The sequence below is a fragment of the Crotalus tigris genome, unplaced genomic scaffold (genome assembly GCF_016545835.1).
Source record: "Crotalus tigris isolate CLP2741 ecotype Arizona unplaced genomic scaffold, ASM1654583v1 scf7180000024343.1644824, whole genome shotgun sequence".
Lineage (NCBI taxonomy): Eukaryota > Metazoa > Chordata > Lepidosauria > Squamata > Viperidae > Crotalus > Crotalus tigris.
Genome location: NW_024100513.1, coordinates 701,339 through 718,902, shown reverse-complemented (window position 1 = coordinate 718,902; position 17,564 = coordinate 701,339). Strand labels below are relative to the sequence as shown.

The 17,564-nt window shown below is 38.0% G+C and overlaps 1 protein-coding gene across 1 annotated transcript in view; it reads left to right on the top strand.

The window, feature by feature from the left end:
• Positions 1–17,564, top strand: part of FAM155A (family with sequence similarity 155 member A) — a 465,216-nt gene that overhangs the window by 169,173 nt on the left and 278,479 nt on the right. The window lies entirely within an intron of this gene.

Below are 17,564 nucleotides of genomic sequence, written 5' to 3'. Positions count from 1 at the left end.
GTTTTCTAAATATCTTCTTTTTGTCTATGCTGTCAGCAACTGGTAGTTCCAAAACAACTATAGTTAATCACACACATGCACTGTCCCTCTCCCTCCCTCCCCCCCCCTCACATACACAACAAAATTAGACTGAGATTAGACTGAGAATGAAAAAAAAACATCTTGGAATAAAACAGTGCCAAAACATTTCTACATATTGTTTCGAAGCAAGCACACAAATATTCCATGAAGTGATCAAGAATCAAGTTGTACTCAAGGCAGATTTTATTTTTTAACCACTAGCAAAATAATTTCCACTTTCTTTGAATGTGGGCAACTTCAAAGACAGGAATAAGCTACAATTTTTCCTTTGAGAGGTTTATAGGGGACACTGTAGTGGCAGAAGTTCCTGGTAAGGAAAGGACCAAAAATATTTGGCCCTGAATGGTCTTTGTTCTTATTTTAAATTAACATATGTATGATAAGTCTTTGTAAAATTTCTGTACTTACATCATTGGTTTGGGGCATCCACATCATGGCAGGTGTGTAGGGTGGAGGTGCATGATTCCAGCTGGTGTATTTGCATCAGGTGCCATTTGAGTTATATAGACATTGCGATGTTTTGCAGACAACCTTCAGTGAATTGCAGCAGAAAATGCACACAACATGGGATAGAGGGATCCCTAGCCCTCTTACCTACAACTTTCTGTGAATTCAGGCTTCTGTTCTATTTTTTTTTATTTGAGAATAAAGTCTGTCAAATTCAGTGGATTTTTGAAATGTATAAAATTGTTTTGCAAAACGGAACAACATAAAGAATGGTGCTACATAAGACATTGGTGTACTTTTACAATAAATTAAATCAAACAATATTTTTTTATAATTTTTATTTTGTCTATATAATCTGGTAATATTTGCTTCTGAATGTTACAAAATTGCATCACCTGTTTGAATTTCTTTTCCCTCATTTCCTTAGGACAATTGCTTCTCTATATTATATCAACAACTTGTTTTCAAATTTCCTTCAGTTTTAAAAAGTATGCAGTGCAAACTGTTTACTGAGTTAAAGCCTTCTGCCTTTTCAAATTAATTTCATGGTTCCTTGCCTAGAAAACACTAATTATTAACCAATGTTACACAATAAGATAGTCATCTTGTACTGCTAGCAGCAGTAGATGGCAAAGTAACAATAGTTAATTCTGTTGAACATTATTTTAGGAGAGAAATGCAAGATACTAAAGAGTGAGTTTCTGCTTCCAACTATTTAGAGAAATATTTTTTATAAATAACAGGAACTTCATATTTATGAGATAAATTTATATTCTATGCTTAATGTAAGTTTGGATCCTAAGAATGTTGATACCTGTTGCTGCATTTTTAAACAACTATCCTTTTAATAAAAAATAAAATTCCTTTTTTATTTAGCACTCATCCAAATTGCAAATGATTGCTTACAGAAGAAAGCTAGAAATTCCAACTAAATAAGATAAATTTCCCCAATTCCAGGATTTCTAATTCAAATAATTGCAAAATTAACTTCACAAAAATGAACCCATTTTTTTCCAATTGTAGAGTTGTCAGTTTCTGAGATTTTTGGAAGAAGCTTTGATTATGCATTGCCCCCTATGTTTTTTTTCTTCAGAATATTGCAATTCTTTTCATTGTTTTGGGGTTCAGTCAGCTGTTGACAACTAATGTTATCCTCTATTGCATTTTGGTATTCCTGTTCACTGAACAGATTCTTAACTAAAAGCTGTCTTTCAAACCAAGCTTTTATTCCTATTCTTCATGCTTTAAATGCTTTATAAATAATGGCAAGTATCTAAAAAGGAGTATTGAAGGAAACAGAAATGTCTATACAGTTTCTTACTTTCTTTTCACCTATGATTCCTAAAAAGTTTGCAAAGCTTTTTTCTTATAGATGATATATTAAAATACCAAATAGTTGGTGATTTGCTTCATGTCTTGATAATTTATTATCAGGAATTCATTAGTTTGACCTTATTAATAATAGCAATAAGCAAATGGACATGTATCTTGTAACCTATATTGAATAAAGACTTATATTGGTCATACTGATTACAAAGACATTTGAATAAGTTTAGGCTTACTGGAATCAGTAATTGTAAATGCAGTTAATTAAGTTCTGGCCATTATATCTTGACTCAGGTACAATATTCAAGAAATATTCCCTGAATATATTTATTTCTCTAGAGTTACATGCTTAGAACAGATTCTGAAGTAGCAAACCATAACCAGAAACAATACCTCTGGTATAAGGTGGGGAAAGTTGACACTTATTCTTTGGTAAATTGCACCATATGCAAACAGTCTGCTTATTAATAATTGGTTTTACAAACGTACTGATATTTAGTTGTATAACAGTGATTGATAGATGTACTATTCACACAAAGGAATGGTAAAGATAAAGTCAAAATGTAATCGAACACTATGATTTCTTGTAATGAATCTTCTCTTTTGTAATCAAATGTCTTACAATGCTAAATGAGGTTCTTGACACATTTTAAATATTAAAGGTTAAGCTGTCAAATGGCATTTGTTTTCCCATTTCATGATGATAAACTGTATTAGATGATAAATTCAAAGGGGTAGAAATAAAAATCCTCCAAGAGATGTTGCATAAATGGATGCTTCTGGAAATTTTCTTTCAAACTATGGAAGGAAAATACCACATCTGTCTCTTTTTAAATTTAATCTCTTCTCTCAGAATAATAAAAAAATCAAGTATGTTATCCTACACATCCCTGCATTTCATAATATGTGGCTTGGCTTGATGATTACTATAAAAAGTACACTTGGATCTCTTTACCCTCCCTTGTTGCTTTTCTGATTGTTCCTTTTCAGTATCCTTCTTTAAGCAGCCAGCTTCTTGGGACCAGGGAGTTGAGCTTATCCTTGAAAGCAGGCACTTTGCTCTAAAATAATGTTCCTGTGGTGCTTCACTTGCAACTATCTATTCAGTGACCATTCAAAATTGCAATGGCACTGAATGAAGGACTAATGACCCCTGCAGTCACCTAATCAGAATTCAGGCACATGGTGCTTATGACTGCACAGAAGCTTCAAGTCTCCCCACTAGCCCATCTCCTCCCATAGTTATCCTTCGGCACCCTGCATTCTGCAACCTCTGCTGCATTAGCTGACCCTCACTGAGTTCTTATTCTTACTATGATCAAGCATATCCAACATATCCTAAAGTAGCTGATGGCTGCACAAGGCTTTCTTCCCAAGGTTGCAGACAGCAATTTCCTCTCAAGACCTGGGGAAGATGGCCTCAGGTGGTTTCCTCACTCAGGGCCAGTGGAGGAGTGCCTCCACAGCAGTGGGATCAAGATAATAGGAAAGGTCAGATGGGATGGTGGAGTGCAGGTGACAGGGCCTTGGGGTTTAGGATGTCAAGGTGATGTGATTGTGGCGATTGTGGCTGGACTTCATGCTACAAATGGCTTTTGTGGAAGGCTGGACTTCACACTGCAAAGGGCTTTCTGGGAAGCTCTTTGCAGAAGCCCTTTGCACTGTGGAAAAGCTCCTTTGTGCCATGAGGTTTGGGTTTCCCAAGAATCCATTCATAGCTCAAAGCCCAGCCCTTCTTGTGAAAAAGACCACTAGCTCTGCATTGCTGAGCCAGCAACATCAGCCACCCCAGCCAAGCCCAGCAGTGTGGCACAAAGAGGCTTCTTGGTGCATAACAGCCCCAGAGATGGCATGCCAAGAAGTCCCTTTATGCCCCACTGCTGGGGCTTCCTAGGAGGTGGTACTTTATGCCACATTGCTGGAGCAGATTGGGGCATCTGAGGCTTCCAGAGTTGTCTGTGGCTTTATGCTGCAGCTCAGGGGCTTCTTGCAGCTGTAGTGTATTCTTCCCTGGCATCCCTACATTACAGCACCCCAACTCAGGTGTGGCCCACGCCAGGCTACTCAGAGCCTCCTCCCCTTACAGCATCCCCTTACTCCCTTACCTGAGATTCCTTCCTATTCTTCCTTAATAATTTGCACATCTGGGATTATAATGGCAATCTGGACTGCTGGGATTGCCATTGCTAAGCAGTGCAGTCATGTGATGTCATATTTTATTATTATATTGCTTAGTGATGGAAATTCTGATTCCAGTTGTGGTAGTAACTCAAGGACTATCTATATTTTACAGAGTTACAAATGTCTTCTAAATGTACATTATCAATTGCATGCTAAGAAGCAACTACTAACTTTCACTAACTAACAGATAAACTTTCATTACAGTACAGATAAAAAAATGTCTGTGCAAACTGAACATGAATACATATAATAGCTTCTACTTATTTTTAGTGGAGCCGAATAACCAAAACATTTCATTTAATGTATTATTTTTAAACATATTCTCCCTTTTTCTGACTATACGGCACTCACATGATGTTTTCAGTAGCATTAGAGAATAATTTGTAGAAAGATAAAAGGTTTAACAGCATAGAAATACCTCACCATGTATGAATAACTTTTGGCATAGTAAAGATATGACATAAGAGCAGCCCGTCAAAATTAGGTCAGCTCTGAAACTCTGGCTTATTCATGAAATTTTGCAAAACTGCAGATAGGATTTGATGTCATGTGTGGGGTTGGCAATCATGTTTTAACTACTGTGAAATGTGAACTGTTTCTGCATGAGGCACACAATTAGGAGAGCTCTTTACCTTAATTTGATTGTCAGTAAGGATATGCATGGGTGTAATGAAGATTGCTACTTTTCCTGTTTAACAGTTTGGCAGTGCAGTAAGATAATGAGAGAAAGCAGGAAGGTCATTTCTTTTTTTTCAATTTCTATTCATTGTTTAGCCTGCTTTTTAATGGTCAGTCTCCTAAAATACACTGCACAAACTGATTATGCCATTGGGCATATTTGGAAAAGTAAGACCCGGTTAAGATTTTTTGTTTTTACAAAATGGTTGCCTTAACCATTTACAAAACCAATAGACAAACCAGTGAGATTAAGAGATGGAAACAAAATCATCAGATGGTGTTCATAGGCCCATTCATGCCTTTTGGCATCATATTAGGTTCTCAAGCTCTAAAGGAGTTTGTGGCTCAAAACCTGTATGCCAATAGGTTCCAATAGTATGCAGGTAGTTCTTGAGTTACAACTGCAATTAGGACCTGAATTGCTATCATTAAATGATGTGGTTGTATGGTATAGCATGCTGTCAGGTTCAGTGACAGAAATCCAGACAGTTCTGGTTAGTATCATAATTACAGATGGGGGAAGGAAGGTGTGTGTGCAAGTGAAGAAAGGCCAGGATGCAGGAAACAGTGTGAATGTCAGTGGAGATTCTCGATCCTCCAAGTCATGGTTGTCCCAAAGGTGCTTTTTCAAGAGGCAACTGGACTTTATTGTTTTTCTTTGAAGATGTTTCTCTTCTCATCCAAGAAGCTTGATCAGCTTAATTGAATGGTGGGGAATATGAAGAGACACAGGAAGAAAATATCCTGCAGAAAGCACAGTTCCACAACACAGTCCTTTCAGCAGTTCCAAGAAGGCCCCACACACATTTGCACTACTCAGATGACCTTGAGGACACAGACAAACCTCCAAGTGGCCTCAACAACTCACTAAAAGAATGCAAATGACCAGCTGTTTGTAAGGAATATAAATCCTTCCATTCCCTACCATCCAGTCAGAGCCGAAGAAACTTCTTAGATGAGAAGCGAAACATCTTCAAAGAAAAACAAGAAAGTCCAGTTGCCTCTTGAAAAAGCACCTTTGAGAAACCGTGTGAAGTGCAGTTGCAGTCTGCCCCAGCAGCGCAGCACAAAGCAGCTCCAGAAGCCCCAACTGTGTGGTGCAAAGCTTCTCCCAAGCTCTGTGGTGTGAAGCCCTCCCCCAGCACTGTGGTGAAAACCACCTCAGGAAATCCCAGCAGCTCAGCCCAAAGCCATCACCTCAGGAAGTCTCAGCTGCCCCATCCCAGCTGCACTCACTGCCCTGCACTTCAACTCCGTAGATAATCTTTACCCGATATTTTGCTCTGGCTGCTGATGAGACATGTTTGCGAGGCAGCTGCTGGTCATGTGAGGTCATCTTTCCCAAGTCTTGCAAGGAAACCTATGGAAAAACATCTTGTGTGGCCAGTAGCTGCCTCATAAAGCTGGTAGTGAGAACAAGAAGATAGTGAAAGTCAGCTAGGTGGCAGGTGCTGCGACATGCAGGGGCCAAAAGACCAAAAATGGGGGGTGGGGTGGAGATGTTAGAGGAAAGGTGGCAGAATCCCTGTGATCATGTGGGTGAGCTGCAAACATACAAATTTTGATTACCTGACAGTGGGAGCCCTCAAAGACATAACTTTGAAGATTGGTTGTGTAACTCTAATACCTCATTTTCTTATTTGGAGATGATCAAGAATAGAACAAGGATAGCACATAGACAATGGAAGTCTTTTCTGCTGCAATGAACTTCTGGGGCAGTCATGTCTAAGCTGCTATTTTCGGTAGAAGGTTACTAACAACAGTACATATAGTAACAGAACCAATTAATCCCAAAGAAAAAACCCAGCAATTTTTCATAGTTTCTACCTATAACCATGATCTCCACAAAGTGTAGTTTTACTTCTCTTCAGTCCAAGCCCTTCTGTAACTCTGGGCAGTGTACAATATTAAAGTAAAGTTATGTATAATTTTTGCAAAAGAAGCACTCAACTATCACCCTTTTCATGTCATTGAAACTAGAGCCTTTTTTTGCACACTTTTTTAAAAACAGGGATATAAAAGAAAGCACCAGTTCTGCCAGCATGAGCCTGATCCTTTTTCCAAAAAGAAGTCACTCATAGGCACACAAATGGTGGCCTTGGTGAGGCACAAACAGAGGCTTTGGTGAGAGAAGCCCACTGGCATCAATGCAAAAAAAGTCAGTGCAAAGAAGGTCCTGGATGGTACATTAGTGGTATGCAGTATGGTGGTATGCAGTATACATTAGTGGTATGCAGTATGGCAGAAGGCAGAGCTGGGCGGTGGGGGCAGTGAGTGGGCAGATGGCCAAAAGGGCAGAGATAGGCAGTTGTGGGGCAGTTCAAAGGAGATTCAGGAGTCAGTCTCTTGTTGAGTGTTAGGGTTGGGAGGGACCAAGCCAAGAATGGCTTGGTTTGGTGTGAGTCCTCAGCTACTGACCAGTAGAATTTGGTTAGTGACAGCAATGGCGATTACTGGGATTGTTATTACTAAGCAATGCAATCTTCTGATGTGTTTTATGACTTCATTGTTTAGCAACAGAAATTCTAGTCCCTATTGTCATCATAACTTGAATTTTACCTATATAATTAGATCAGATATAGTTATTGTATATTATACAAGCATATTATATATTCATAGTTACTCATCATTAATTGGTTCCTGAAGGCGCAATGAGTACCAAAGAAAATGTATACCAAACAATTTCCCAAAAGTAATAATGTAATGAGTCACAAGGCAGCCGATACCAACGAGTTCTAACTTGTGCATTGAGTACCAAACAAACAATGAGTATCGGGACAAAAATTTTGTATCAAAATACATTGAGTATCAAATTTGATGAGTTTCAAAGCAATTGAATACCAAGGTATAACTGTATTTATATTTATAAAGACATTAGTTGGCGACTAGTTGACAACTAGTGTTACGATAAAACTCATCTCCCATTCAAAATTCCTTGTTTTGAAAAGTCCTGGTATGACAATCTTATGCCATACTACCAACAAAAACTTACAGAAGAGTTATTCTAAATAATGAAGAACTGACCTAAAATTAATGGGAGAAGTATCTTTAAAATGAACCAGAAGTAGAAAAGGGGGGAAAAAGTGATTCTAATTTAGGGAAAAGACATAATCAGCACAAATTAGTATCACAACCAAAGCACACATTTAAATTGTGTGCTTCAATTAGTGCTTTGGTGTTTTTACATCTTTAATAATCTTGCTGAATATTTCAGTGCAGAATGCAGCATATCCAATCATGCTTATTGAAAAGAAATATTTCTTAGAAAAATACTTGTAGTTTTAGGCTAATTTCAGGAGATGTCAAGCACAAGAGATCAGGACCATACATGAAGTTCCAATTAAACTGATTAAACTCATGCCTCTGCACAGGAATTTACTAAACCAATAACTAGCAATACTGTAGCATTAGATAAGGGCCAACAGAATTCAAGAAGGGTTGGACTTAGTCCATTTGTTGCTAGCTAGAGACTGTAGACCAGTGGTTCTCAACCTGTGGGTCGGGACCCCATTTGGGGTCGAATGACCATTTCACGGGGGTCGCCAAACAAGTCTGTCTGCCATTTTTTCCCCCTTTTCTTTGGCCACGCCCCTGGCACCCGATGATGTATAAGTGGTTGGGGGTCACCACAACATGGGGAACTGTATTATGGGGTCGCGGCATTAGAAGGGTTGAGAACCACTGCTGTAGACTGATTCCTCCTTTGACTCTGCCCCTAGGTTCTGCCATTCCTTCTCTTACAGGAGGCTATATTTGGATTATAATTTTCTTTAAATTTCCAAATTGGCAATATGAATTTAAATAGGGATAACTTTCTCCAATTTGACACATTTAAACAAGATTTTTGTGTTAAGAGATTTTTAGAAAGTACCACTAGAAATTACTTAATTTCTTCATTCACTTCAAAAAATGCCAATATATGTATAGTATTCATGTAGATATGCTGGTAATGGAATTAAACAAATTATCTCTTTCACTTGCCATATTCTTGGAACTGGGGTATTTTTTTCTGAATACACTGAATAATATTGCAAAATGCATTGTATAATGTGCAGTGACACAACAACATTTTTGTAATATTTCCCAAAGGAAGTAGGAGGAAGAGGAGGAGAATGCAAATCTAGCATTCTAAGAAAACAGTGGCTTAACTTTTTAACTCAGACTAAGAAAGAGTAAGATATCAATTAGCATAGATACTTGATAATATGTTTGCAAGAATGTGTACACATATGTAAAAGTGTAGCCTAATAACTGATGAAAAAAGAAGTTGAAAGAGAAGAAAACTAAGTCACAAGCACAAAGCCAAATTCAAGGGGGAAAGTCTAAAGTTTGATTGGTCTTGAAATTTTTACAGTGACGAAGCGAATGGGAAGTATCTCGTGGACTGAGATGATGTATTATACTAAATGATCACTAGATGAATTTGGGAAATCTTTTTAGAATTATATGCCATACATTTTAAAGATGACAGTTTCCTGTCAGGAAGCTAACAGATTTTCATAAATTTTATATGAAAAATTGCTATTCTTGGTCCGGACAGCAGTCTTTATATGGGATATGATTACTTTGTCCTGTGCCTCTTAATTGAATAGAAATGTCTTTTTAGATGTGTTCATGCATTTTAAAATAATGGCAATATAAGAATCAGCTAAAAATGCGAAGCACAGCCCGTAGTTCCATCTTCTGACCTATATCTTTATCTTACAAGTCTTTGGAAGTAGTGAGAGCAGAAAAATACCATTGTGATAAGATAATAACAGCAATATGCACTGAATCTGGATTATCTAGAACATTGCAGTTGGGTTTCAGTCTAGGCTATAGCACTGAGATGACATTGGTTACACTGGTAGGTGAACTCTGGCAGGCCTGGGATAAGGGTAGGTTATCTATCTTGGCCCTTATTGATGTCTTAGCAGTTTTCAGTAGCCTTCTGGACTCTTTGAAGAAGTTGGGGGGGGGCACACTGTTGTATGTCCTTCTTTTGGGTTTAGTTCCAGTTAGTGAGGGAAGAGGTCCAGTCTTAGGTACTTTTTTGAGAGTGCCACCTGTTTGTTTTCTCACACCTATTTAACATTTACATGACATTGAGGGAAGAGGACTTTCTCAGTGGTGATCCCTTCTCTATGGAACATCATTTCCCTGAGGTATGATTGGCCCCCACCCAGTTGCTGGGGCCTCTGTCAGGGGTTCCAGTGACTAAAAATGGAGATGGAGCTAATGAAGTAGTTGATTTGACTGTGTTGCTGCTGCCAGGAGGGGTGGGGAGGGGTTTTATGATTTTTTTATGTTATGTATTTTTTAATATTGTAAGACACCCAGAGTTAGGTGACCATATGAATTTGTTTAATAAATAAATTTAATAATAATATTTATAATACCAGATTCTATACCAAAGGATTACCTTCGCCAGTGGTTTCATGTAGATGTTAAAAAGAAAAGGCAAACTCACATTCTGAGGCACCCTTTATTGGAGGGGCTTAGGGTTCAACATCTTCTCCCTCATCAATACCAAGTGGAACTGGCCATAGAAGGAGGAGAACCACTATAACACAATGCCTCCCATTTCCAACATCTGAAGCCAATTCAAAAAAATATCATGGCTGATGGTATTGAAAGCCTCTGCGAGATCCAAGAGGTCCAGAATGGTTGCATCATTCCTATCCCGAGCCTCCAAGATCATTGCCAAATGCGACCAATGCTGTTTCAATATTGTGTCTTGGTCTAACCCAGACTGAAAAGGATCTGGATAATCTTCTCAAACAATTGCCTTATATTCTTTCAATGTCTTCTCCACCGTGTCTCATTCTAATTCATAAGTGCTGCAGCATCCTAGCTACCCAAATACCGTCTTGGATCTCCTGTTATTATGATGGACACATGCAGTCAGCTCTTTTGCAGAAACAGATTAGTATCTGATGATATTATTATACTTAACAATAGAATAAATGATGTCCATTTTGCCTTGGGTCAGACTCACTTAATTTCATTCCTCTCTGTGTAGAAGCAAAACAGCATCTGATTTGACCAATACATCCAGTTGTGGCAGCCAATTTTGCCTCTCACCTGTTGCTGCTGCTGGCCTGTCACTGGGACCGATACTACTAAGAGTATCAGAAAACAGATCTGCTCTGCTTATGTGTGTTGAGCTCTCTCACATGATTTCATTTCCCTCCAAGTAGTCCAAACAGCAACATAGTCCTCTGTGGTTTTAAACCTGGATTTAAAATATCAAAGGTGCCTTCTGACCCCAAATGTTTGGCAATGCTATGTGACAACTCGGAACGAGAAGGAAAAAGATAGTTGCAACCATGCTCATTCTAAAGATGACATTCTGGAGAGAGATGTATGCACGTGTAAGGTAGCTTTCCTTCAAGGAAAAAAACAGTCCAGTTGTCTTTTGAAAAACATCTTTGAGACAACTATGACCTGGATGACTGAAAATCTCCACAGATGTTTAGGGTTCTCTTAATTATGCTCCAATTAATTAAAGGATTTGATCTTTCACAATGCACAAATTAGGAAATAAACACACAAATTGGGCGATGATTGTAAAACAAAGAGTGTAAAGCTCTAACTTCACTAGCATATTAGGATGATTGTTCACTAGATTGGTAGAATACTTTTCTGGCATTAGTACATCACCAAAATGGGGTCCACTTGCAGGTTTTGCTATTTATTTTGTTAATCTAGTTTTTATAGTTAAATTCTGTTCCATATGGGTCCATATTGTTCATAGTTCAGAAGCCTTTGAAAATATTTTGCAATATTTCAAGAGCACACCGAGGATGGAATTATTGATTCCACAAGTTTCTACAATTCAGGTAATTGATGTGTCAAGCATATGCCCAGTTATAGAAGCACAACCATATGCCCAGTTATAGAAGCACAACATTATAGAAGCACAACCAATAGAACACAGTCAAACTAGAGTCTTGGACTTCAAGAGAGCTAATTTCAATAAACTTAGAGAGGGCTTGGGAAGGATTCCATGGATGAGAATCCTCAAGGGGAAAACAACTCAAGAAGCTTGGGAAATTTTGAAAAATGAGATAATAAAAGCACAGTCTAGCACAATACCAACAAAGAGGAAAAATAACAGCTCTCAAAAGAAACCAGCATGGCTGCATAAAGAACTCTCTGACAAATTGAAAGATAAAAAGGACAAGTATAGAAAGTGGAAAGAGGGGAACATAACTAAGTCAGAATATCAGCAAATAGCCCGAGCCTGCAAAGATGAAGTGAAGAAAGCCAAGGCTCAAAATGAACTGAGGCTTGCGACCAAAGTCAAAAATAACAAAAAAAGCTTCTTTCAACATGTAAAAAACAAGAAAAAAGTGAAGGAAATGATTGGTCCATTAGTGGGTGGAAGTGGCAAGAAGGTGACAAGCAACAGGGAGAAAGCAGAACTATTTAACTCATTTTTTGCATCTGTCTTTACACAAAGGGAAAAAACAGACCAACCTATCAAAAATAGTGCCACAAAAAACAAAACAGAAACACAAGTTAAGATAGGCAAGAAAATCGTTAGTGAGCACCTGTCCAGCCTAGATGAGTTCAAATCGCCAGGACCAGACGGATTACACCCCAGAGTTCTCAAGGAACTGGCAGATGTGATATCGGAGCCACTGAACTATATTTTTCAAAGATCCTGGAACACAGGGGAACTACCAGAGGACTGGAAAAGAGCTGATGTAGTTCCCATCCTCAAAAAAGGAAAAAAAATGGATCCAGGAAATTACAGACCTATCAGCCTGACCTCAATACCTGGGAAGATCCTGGAAAAGATAATCAAACAACGAATCAACGAACACCTAGAGGCAAACAAAGTCATTACTAAAAGCCAACATGGGTTTGTCAAAAATAGATCATGCCAGACAAATCTTATTGCATTCTTTGACCAAGTGACAAAATTAGTGGATCAGAGGAATGCTGTGGACATAATTTACTTGGACTTCAGTAAGGCATTTGATAAAGTAGATCACAACCTACTACTTGACAAGATAGAAAAATGTGGGGTAGACAGAACCACCACCAGATGGATCCGTAGCTGGCTGACCGGCCGTACTCAGCGAGTGGTCCTCAATGGAACTGCATCTATATGGAGGGAAGTGTGTAGTGGGGTGCCCCAGGGCTCTGTTCTGGGCCCAGTACTCTTCAACATCTTCATCAACGATTTGGATGAAGGGATAGATGGGGAACTCATCAAATTTGCAGATGACACCAAGCTGGCAGGAATAGCCAACACTCCAGAAGACAGGCTTCAGATACAGAAGGATCTGGACAGACTTGAACACTGGGCACTAACTAACAAAATGAAATTCAATGGTGAAAAAAGCAAGGTTCTACATTTAGGCAAGAAAAACCAAATGCACAAGTACAGCATAGGTGGCACCATGCTCAATAGTAGTAACTGTGAGAGGGACCTCGGAGTCCTAGTAGACAATCACTTAAATATGAGCCAGCAGTGTGCTGCAGCTGCCAAAAAGGCCAACACAGTGCTAGGCTGCATTAACAGAGGGATAGAATCAAGATCACGTGAAGTATTAATACCACTCTTCAATGCCTTGGTAAGGCCACACTTGGAATACTGCATCCAGTTTTGGTCACCACGATGTAAAAAAGATGTTGAGACTCTAGAAAGAGTACAGAGAAGAGCAACAAAGATGATTAGGGGACTGGAGGCTAAAACATATAAGGAACGGTTGCTAGAATTGGGTATGTCTAGTTTAACGAAGAGAAGGACAAGGGGGGACATGATAGCAGTATTCCAATATCTCAGGGGCTGCCATAAAGAAGAGGGAATTAAGCTATTTTCCAAAGCACCTGAAGGCAGGACAAGAAGCAACGGGTGGAAACTCATCAAGGAGAGAAGCAACCTAGAACTAAGGAGAAACTTCCTGACAGTGAGAACAATTAATCAGTGGAACAGCTTGCCTCCAGAAGCAGTAAATGCTCCAACACTGGAAGTTTTTAAGAAGAGACTGGACAGCCATTTGTCCGAAATAGCGTAGGGTTTCCTGCCCGAGCAGGGGGTTGGACTAGATGACCTCCAAGGTCCCTTCCAACTTTACTACTATTACTATTACTAAATATTGGCTGTAGGATAACTTCTCTTTTTCATGGCGAAAGATATGAATTATTATTAGATTGCATAGATCTACCACTTTTTTTCATTGACTCATTCTCTTCATGATTACTAACTGCAAACTGAAGGGAAAATATTGGCTATGTCAGGAGGAGACTGATGTGAAATGACAGATGACATAAAAAAAACTCTCATTAGAGGCTGAGGGATGTAATATTATCACTCAGTTGGTAATATCCCTTTATCTCAGCCTGGTTTTGGTACCAAAATTGTTCTGTTAATGTTTTGCCTTCTGCTGTTCTAGAAGGCAGGAATAGAAAAATATCCTCTGGTACCTGATTGTAGCATAGTAGAAACTACGTGCAGTAGTCAGGGTGAGTTGTAACCCTGGCACGGATACCTGCTACTAAGTCTAAGTGTACAATTGGTGCATTAGCTGTAATTGTGCAATTATACTCCCTGTTACAGTCATTTCTTGTAAATCTAGCAAGAACTGGAAAATAAGCACTCCCAAACTGTATGCCTTCTTACCCAGAGCAAGTTTCACCTCAATCTCGGAGTCCAGCTTTTTCTAGCTTTCATCTTGTCTGGATTTAATATTATTTCAATTTGTTCTCTTATCCATCTGTTATTGAAGTTCAGCAACATTCAAGGACACTAATTGCTTTTTCAGAAGTTGAAGATGAGAGCATTGGAGTTGGTACCCAATTCCAAGATCTGGATAACCTCTCCCAGAGGTTTCATATAGATGTTAAAAATACTTATATGGTTATTTTCCCAAGAATATGTTGCAGTTTGAATTCTATTTTTCACACAAAAACATGGTTTTTTTTCACTCATATTACATGTATTCTATCAGTCCTGCTGTCAGCTAACCAATAAAATAAAATATTTTATATTTTACTTTTCCATAAAGAATATTACAATAAAATAAAAGGCAATGCAAAAAATAAAACCCTGATCTGTGCTGTAATAGATGAGTAGAATTGATGTGTAGAACCTTATGGTTTTGTGTTCCCTGGGACTTGAGGGAAAAGGACTATATCTGAATTACAGGAGATACTACATTCATGTTGGAAGCCCCAAAGAGCTTTCGGGTTGAGAGGATTGAACAGTGATATCATCATTGCCTGGGGGACACCCAGTTGAATCACCTTTCATGTCCCCATTAAGTTGCCCACTGAAGTGTTACCCATCTATCTACGTGCGATCACCTGTTTTCAGATTGCTGGATTGGCAGGAGCTGGAGCTGGAATTTGTGATGGGAGCTTACACTGTCATGCAGTAGCAAACGGGTCTCAAATGTTAGCCTGTCGATAGTTAGCCCAAAGTCCTAACCTTGTAAGCCACCATGCTCCTTTGTAACATGGAGTAAATTGCCACTTCTTACTTATAGTTATTTACTATAAATGACATTGTTATAAGTTGTACATATAAGTTTAACTCATTATAAGTATATATTTTATGTAAGAAACCTACTTTAGTACACATTGTTCCTTTGTGTATATAGTAAAGGAAAAGGATTCAGCTTTCTCTTGTCTGTGTACCATAAATTAGTTGTAACCCTGTCATACTTGGTCACTTCTGGACGCATAGGAGCACATTAGATGGAAGTAAAAGTGAATTCTGTATCTGTGAGTTCATGCCTGCTGCATGCTGTATTTTATCCATTATACTGCTTGGGACTGCTTGGGTTAGAAGACCAACATTTCCTATGTTTTAATTGAGCTCCCAAGTACATTTTCAAAGTTTTCTCAGACTTTATCACATGCCCCTCCTACATATCTTTTTTTTTTAAGCAATGTGATGACTGGGCTAATCGATAGTTCAATAGCATACATAAATCTTTAGTATAAACCTCATATTACAAGAGCCTAAAGAGAATTCTCCTGGAAGTGCATCACCGCCGGTGGGAGGAGCATCTTACTTTACCAAAAAATTATAGGCCTATATCTCTTTTAAATGTGGATTATAAGATATTTGTAAAAATTTTGGTAAATAGGCTTATGAGGGTGGTGCATCATCTTGTGCATAAAGATCAATCAGGGTTTATAACAGGAAGGTATATGAAAAACAATGTTAGACAAATTATTAATTTATTAGAATACTTAGATAAGAACAACCAAGTTCCTGCAGGGCTCATATTTTTAGATGCTGAAAAAGCATTTGACCAATTGAATTGGCATTTTATGCTAAGAGTAATGGAAGAAATGAATTTTGGTGAAAACATATTACAAGCCCTTAAGGTAATATATCAAAAACAAACAGCACAACTTATTGTTAATGGAGGTTTGTCGGAGGTTTTCACAATAGAGAAAGGTACTAGACAGGGGTGTCCTTTATCGCCATTGTTGTTTGTTTTAACATTGGAAATATTATTGATCAAAATTCGAGAGTCTCAGGAAATTAAAGGAATACATGTTAATAAAAAAGAATATAAGTTAAGAGCTTTTGCGGATGACTTGGTTGTTACTTTGTCGCAACCTGATTATTCTGTAGTAAACTTATTACAGTTGATTCATCATTATGGCTTGGTCTCGGGTTTCAAGATTAATGTAAATAAGACCAAAATTTTACCTAAAAATATGTCTAGTCAGGAGAAGCAGATTTTGACTAACCTGACGGGTTTTGAGATTGTTAATAAGGTAAAATATTTGGGGGTGATGTTGTCTGTTTCTAATGTAAAATTATTTAAAAATAATTATGAAAGGTTGTGGGTCAGGGTACAGAACGACTTGAAGAACTGGGAAAAGTTGCAATTATCCCTCATGGGAAGAATTGCAGTGATAAAAATGAATATTTTACCCAAGTTTCTTTTTCTGTTTCAAATGTTACCAATTTTGAAAAATGAGATTAATTTAAATGAGTGGCAGAAGGGTCTTAATAAATTTATCTGGGCAGGGAAAAAGCCAAGGGTTAAGTTTAAAATTATGCAAGACTTCCGTGAGAGGGGTGGACTTAAGGTACCAAATTTGAAATTATATTATGATGCGGTGGTTTTAACACTAATCAGTGATTGGGTAAATTTGACAAATTCTGAGATACTTTATCTAGAGGGATGGGATTTACTTTATGGGTGGCATGCCTATTTAATATTCAATAAAAAAATGGATTGGGCTTTTAAATCTCATATCTTAAGAATTTCTTTACTTAGGATTTGGAGAAAATATTATAAAAGTGATTTCAAAGTACCATTATGGGCTATACCTTGGCATGCGATAGAAGCAATAAAAAGAGGGGTTAAAATGGATATGGTGTCTTACAGACAGTTACTTAAATGGGATGGACAAAACTGGCAATTAAAATCACGGGAAGAGTTAGCACAAGAAAACTTTATTTATTCTTGGTTCCAATATAGGCAATTACTAGACAGATGGAAGATGGATTGTAAGGTGGGTTTTCTTAGAGAAGATGAAAATCTTATTAAGCAAGTGAAGGATTCAAGACAAACCCACATTAAGAGAATTTATGCGGTTTTAGTTGAATTGGATTCAGAAACGGAACTAATTAAAGACTGTATGATTAGATGGGCGCAGAATTTTGGTGAGCCAGTCTCATTCGACACCTGGGAAAATATTTGGGTGAGAAATGTCAAATTTACACAAGCACAGAACTTAAGGGAGAATTTTTATAAAATGTTTTATAGATGGCACCTTGATCCACAAAAAATGTCTTATATGTACCCTGACGTGCAACCCAAATGTTGGAGATGTGGTTATAAGGAGGCTTCCTATTATCATATTTGGTGGTCATGCAGAGAGATAAA